Here is a 6,000-nt window from a genome sequence, read left to right as displayed (position 1 = left end):
GTCCCTCCTGAATGGGACTCTCTCTCAGGACTCAGACCCAAGGTTATGCCCCTCTGCTGAAGTCCCAACCTTTATCTGCCCTCCTTGCGCTAAATCGCTCCAGTGACTTGCATATAAGCCTTCCCTTCCCTAGCAGACTCCCGATCTGGTTGACCTCTGTGTCCTCCAGAATGTCCGGCCCAGTCCTAGGCACTCAGTCAGCATACAAGAAGTATGGACTCTTCCCACCGGCTTTTCTCTGTGACCTGTGGATTTTCTAGAACTTCACAGATCTTAACTAACAAATGGAAAAGGACTAAGTCCATTTTCTCCCACCCTACAATGATAGCACGATGGTCGATGAGAGGTTCTAATAGCACTCCTGAGCATGCTGGGAAATTTTACTCAGTGAGCTTTTATTACTGGCCAGACATTGAAGATATTTTGTCATTTCATCTTTACCACAGACATGAATTTTGCATTACTATATTCACTATACTGATGAGGACCTGATAGCTCAGAGAGGTCAAGCAATTTGTCTAAAGGCAAACAGGAGAATTGGAATTCAGATTTTACACCAAAATCCATGGACTTCTCCTTTCTCTTTCCCACATAGCATTATTAGGCCAGTTCTCAACAAACCTTTTCTTGAGCACCTAGCACATGCTAGGCATTCTGAGAACAATGACAAATAAGATATGATCCCTGCCCTTAAAATAATTTTGCCTGTGGATTCAAGGTAAAAAAGGGTTGTGTGAGTGGAAATAATGTGACTGACTGTATGGGTGCTGGCAAATGCGTGGTTAAGCATAGTGGTTCCTGGAAGTTTGCCTTCCACTTCCACTAACTGTCTACAACCCATGATTGTAAACAAGCAGATATCCCATGGCCCTGCCAGTGTCAGGGAGAGAGTCCCCATGTCTCTTGAAGGATGAGGTCAAAGTTCACAGGCTGGATTCTGCAGACAGAAGCTCGGTCTGAAATGATCAAGGCTTGCTCGAGTATTTGCAAAGTTGCCTTGGAAATCTGCCGGGGTGGCTGCTGTGTCCAGAGCTGACTGGTGGAGGGAAGGTGGTACCCAAGCCCTAACCTCTGTCCCCCCACCCAACCCCTTGTCACTGTCAGGCCTCAACACACAGGCAACCAGCAAGGATATGGGCAGGGGGTGGGGGGTGGGGTTAGCACCTGGGTAGCCTGAGGCCTCAGCAAGGGCCTATTGCTCCTGTGAACCTGAGTCAAGTACACATCAGTCACACAGCCTCCGACGCCTGGGAGCTGTAATGACAAAGTAGTTCAAGTCGAGAAATTTCCTTCTTGCTTTTCAAAGGAACAGTGAGGCTGCCTTCGGCTCCTCTGTCAGGCCCCAGAGTGGAGGGCTAGAACCGGCTCCTCCAGTGGCTGGGCGGGGGCCCTCTGTGGGAACCCTCCTCAGAGACACCAAGGGCTCCCCAGCACTAGCAGCACACCCCAGAAGAGGTCCTGTGTTACCAGGGGCCGTCATATGCTCCAGGCCGGGGCCTGCTTGGGGGTGACTGCATTTGTAGAGCTGTTCCTTTAGACATTTCCCATCGTTCCAAACTTTACCCAGGGAGGAGTCTTACAGAACAAATAGCAACTGGTCTCGTTGGTGAGGTGGGGTGGTTGATGGGGGAGGAAATCTGAGCCAGGATTTTAATGCAGGGAATTGCACTAGAAGGAACTGTCAGCCTGTTGTCAAGTGTTATAAGGAGCCTGCCACGCTGGTTGCTAAGTGGTCGACCCCATGGAGCTTGGCCTGCTCCTCCCACCTTCCACTCCATGTGGGCTGTTCTCATGACCCCTCAGAGCTCTGAGGAGACCTTGATGACTAGGACTTAGCCCACCAGCCTGGGAATGAGCTCTGGCAGGGGGGCCGGTGGCAGAAAATGTATGTCCAGGAGGGTGTGAACCAGTGTGAATCCAGTGAGTTCCCTCTAAGGGAACCCAGGCCAGCTCTGCACTGTGGAGGGAAGGAGGGGGAGCATTAGGGACAGTTTTGCTGAGATCCTGTGGGGCCAGGGAGTTTGGAAGCTTGGTTGAGCTTGCCCTGTAAGCCCTACTTTTGAAAAATTGCTCCTTTACTCGGACATGGTCTCATTCATATGCCCTGGAAGCTAGCCAGGTGCTTTCTGGCCTTCAGGGAAGAAGTGCTTGGATGCAGCCTTGGGCCAACTTGGGGCGAGCTCTCCACTAACCAGCAGACAGGTGTCTAGGCTGTGCAATCAAGCGTCTGGTTCAATGTCATTGAGCAAGTGAAGGTGCAGAACCAAATAGCAGTGGAGCTTATGGGAGAAGATTGGAAGAGAAAGTGGGTGTAGGGAGGTGCCGAGGCGAAGAGGAGAAGACACACAGCACACCGCGGGAATCTTACCTCAGCCATGCCACCACCTTCATGGGTGGGAGGGGAACTCGCAAGGTGTGCAGCTGACAGTTCTTCCTCAACCTTGGAGGCCCCAAGGTGCTGGCTTCATTCAGGAGGGTGCCTGGGAACTGCCCGCCTGGCTCTTGCTCTTTGCACTCCTTGCTCGCATGCAAGTGCACACCCACAGACACACAAACACACACAGGTCACACTGGCACCTGAGGCTGTAAACTATGGACCAGTGTGCTCCAAGAACAATAGAATGCAAAGCTACCTATGTAATTTAAAATTTTCTAGTAGATCCATTTTTTAAAAAAAGTAAAACAGGTAAAATTCACTTTAATGATATACTTTAACTAAATATATGTACAATATTATCATTTCAACCTGTAATCAAAATTAAAAATGATCAACAAGCGCTTTCCCATGTCTTTCCTTGTAGTCAATCCTGGGAATCTGGTGTGTATTTTCCAGGGGCCGCACATTGAAAATTGAACTAGCCTCTATTCTAGTGCCGCAGAGCCAGCACGGCTTGTGACTGTCCCAGAGGCAGCCCAGCTACAGACCACAGCACAGATTGCCTGCTTTCCGTAAAAGCAGGCTCTGTGGGAGAGAAAACACAGCGAGCTAGGCAGGAAAGCTGGCTGTCCTCTGCCACTTGGTAGCTGTGTGACCTTGGGCAAGTCACCATGGGATGAACATACCAGAAGGCCCCTGTGTTCCACATCTCCCACTGCCTCCATAAGGTTGCTGGTGGTCCTCTGGCCAGACTGTGAGCCCCTCAGGTGGGGATCCTGCTAACTGTGTGTGTACATGTGTGTACGTGTGTGTGTGTGTGTGTGTGTGTACATGTGTGTGTGGGTGCATGTCTGTCTGAGGGACAGGGTAGGAGGAGCTGCCTGGACCCAGGAAAAGGTAGCCATGAAATGATCAGAGCTGGTGGGTCCCAGGGAAGGGGTGGGTTGAGGACCATTATCCTCCCAAGAGAAATGGACCTTTTAAGACATCCGAGAACACTCAAGGTTAGTTAGAGGGAATGACAAAGCAAAAGGTAGTCTCAGCAGCCTTTTGGGAGTCCACAGAACTCAGGAGCTGTGGGTGGAGAGAAACCAAGTGGCTTTCACTGGCTACGGGGGGTGGGGGTGGGGGGCTTCTCTGACACTTCCTTGGTTTCTCCTCTACAGAGAAATTCTGAGTCCCTGGATAGGCCAACGGGGGGGAGAGGAATAAGTAAAATGAGGGCTCTGACTCGCTAAGGATGGGCACTCAGGTGTGCCTGGGACCGCACCTGCTGAGAGGCAAAGCAAGGCGCAGCCAGGTGCCAGCCAGCAGTGTGGGGTAGGAGCCCCAGGAGCTGTGTCCTGGTGCCCCCTGGGGCTCGTATCCCCGACAGGTCCTTCTCTCCTTCACACCAGGTTCCCTGATTGTAGAATGAAGGGGCGGGCCAAAAAGATACTGGGCTGGACAAACTGCCCCTAGGAGCCAAGTGCCAGGGTTTCAGGACGCTCCCAGGGTCAGGCTGGCTCTAGAAATGCCTTCTCCAGGCACAGAGAAGGAGACGGGGCAGTGACAGGGAGGCTGTGTCTCAGGCTGCAGTTGCTCCAAGCCCACCGCTCTACGTTTGTTTGGGATGGTTTTATAGGGTGAGGATTATGGGGGACTCTCAGGGGTGTGCTGGAAAGCCAGCTTTCCTGGGAAAACCAAGCCCTGACTGGTAGCATGATGCAGCCACTCCCGCCACGGCTCGCTTCGATGGCACAGCAACCGGCTTACAAAATGCCCGAATATTTGTCGGCTGGATTGTTGGAGGAAAGGCAGACACCCAGGGCACATGGGGAGACTCGGAGTGCAATCCTGGAGAAGGGACAGCTCTGTCATGGTGAGCATCAGGGTCAGCTCCGGTGGGTGCGGGACTCATGCGGTGCCTCGGGGGTTAATAAATACTCTGTGCTCATCTTAGATTCTTAGTAGTTTAAAATTTGAATCTGTGTTTTCCAAATGCAGTCTGATGGGACAATGGAGCATGTGCCATGGCTTGCTTGACTCTCTGTGGTCTTCCTCCGGATGCCTCCCCGAACGTGTCCTCAGACGCAGGCTCGCCTACCCGCCCCCTGCCCCCGCCTCTCCCACCTAAGGGCAGGGGCCCGGTGTGGGCCAGCCTCCTGTCTCCCCTGATCCAGGTACTGAGCACATGTTGGCCAGGAGGTTGCAATTGCTTGGGGGTTGCCATGGGCTGGGACGTGGTCGAGCCCCAGGTGAGGTCCTTAGGAGCCTGTGAGCATCTGCACTCACCCAGCAGATATCCCTGTGTCCCAGAAGAGCAATGTTAAATAGCAAATTAAAAATGTCATGGCAGTCAGGTAGTGAGAGAGACAGAAGGTGGAAGAAAAGACGTTTTAGATTTGAGTACCTTTCACGGCACTGTCCCCTGGCTGTTGAACCAGGAGACCTGCATTTTCACCTTGCTCTGGGCCTGCAAATTATATAGCTGGCAGCACCTGCCTTGGGCTCCCGACCAAAAAGGAAAGAGAAGAAGTCACTAGGTCCAGCTTTTTTTCCTTCCTTTCCCTTGGTCCACACAACTGGGTTGACAACACTTCTACGTTCAAGGTAAACTTAGATCCATATAAGACTCTTCATTTGCTTTTTTGTGTTAATTTTTTTCTTCTCCTTTCACCCCTATTGTGTCCTTCCCACCTGCATTTAGCATCTGCTTTATTGAGGTTCATAGAGGCCCATCCACTCCATCCTCCGTACATTAATTTGTGCATATTTATATTTATGAAAAATACTTTATTGTTTTGTGGAGGGTTTGTTTTCAAATTATATCTAAATGGTAACAAATTATATCTAAATTTTCTTCCTTTTCCTTACTTTTGTGCTCACCATTATGCTTTTGAGACCTAATGGTTGGCTCTCTGTAGACCTAGTTTACATCCGGATTATGCTGCAGGGAGCCTCCCCGTGAAAACAAAATCACATCTTATTTTCCCTTCGAGGCATAGGCGCCTAAAGTCTTGCCCAACACTTGACAGTTGCAAGCAACACTATGACAAATATCCTCAGACATGTTTCCTTCTGCACAAATGTGCAAAATTTTCTTGATATACATGTATTATATACATATGAGATTTAAAAAAAAAAACATGTAGCATGATATTTCTTTCCCAAATTTCACTAAACACTGCTTGGCTGCCTTCCAGATGGCCACAGTCATCTCCCCTGCAACCAGCAGTGCCTGAGAACTCCGGTCTCTTCCACAGTCTCAGCACCAATTGCATCCTGCAACTTTTGCCTTGTAGCCAATCGGTATGGGTCATTTTATTTCTCTGTGATTTTCATTTGTATTGCTCTGGTTGCTGCTGAACCTGAGAATCTCCATACACTCATTAGACTGGGAATCGCCTCTTCCGTGCCATACCTACCCGTTCACATACATTGATTGCTTCTCTACTTTATTGATCCTCCTTCTCTGGATAACTTGCAAGAGCTTTTCACATATTCTAAATACCAATGTTTATCGGTTATAGAAAATGGCTACAATTTATCCCAGGCAATATTTTCACCCATCTGTTCACTGTGTTTCAGATGCTCATATTGAATGAAAATCTTGACTTGCGGATTAGTAGAGTCAAACAAAT

The sequence above is a fragment of the Vulpes vulpes genome, chromosome 4 (assembly GCF_048418805.1).
Source record: "Vulpes vulpes isolate BD-2025 chromosome 4, VulVul3, whole genome shotgun sequence".
In the NCBI taxonomy this organism is placed as follows: domain Eukaryota; kingdom Metazoa; phylum Chordata; class Mammalia; order Carnivora; family Canidae; genus Vulpes; species Vulpes vulpes.
This window is presented reverse-complemented; position numbering follows the sequence as displayed.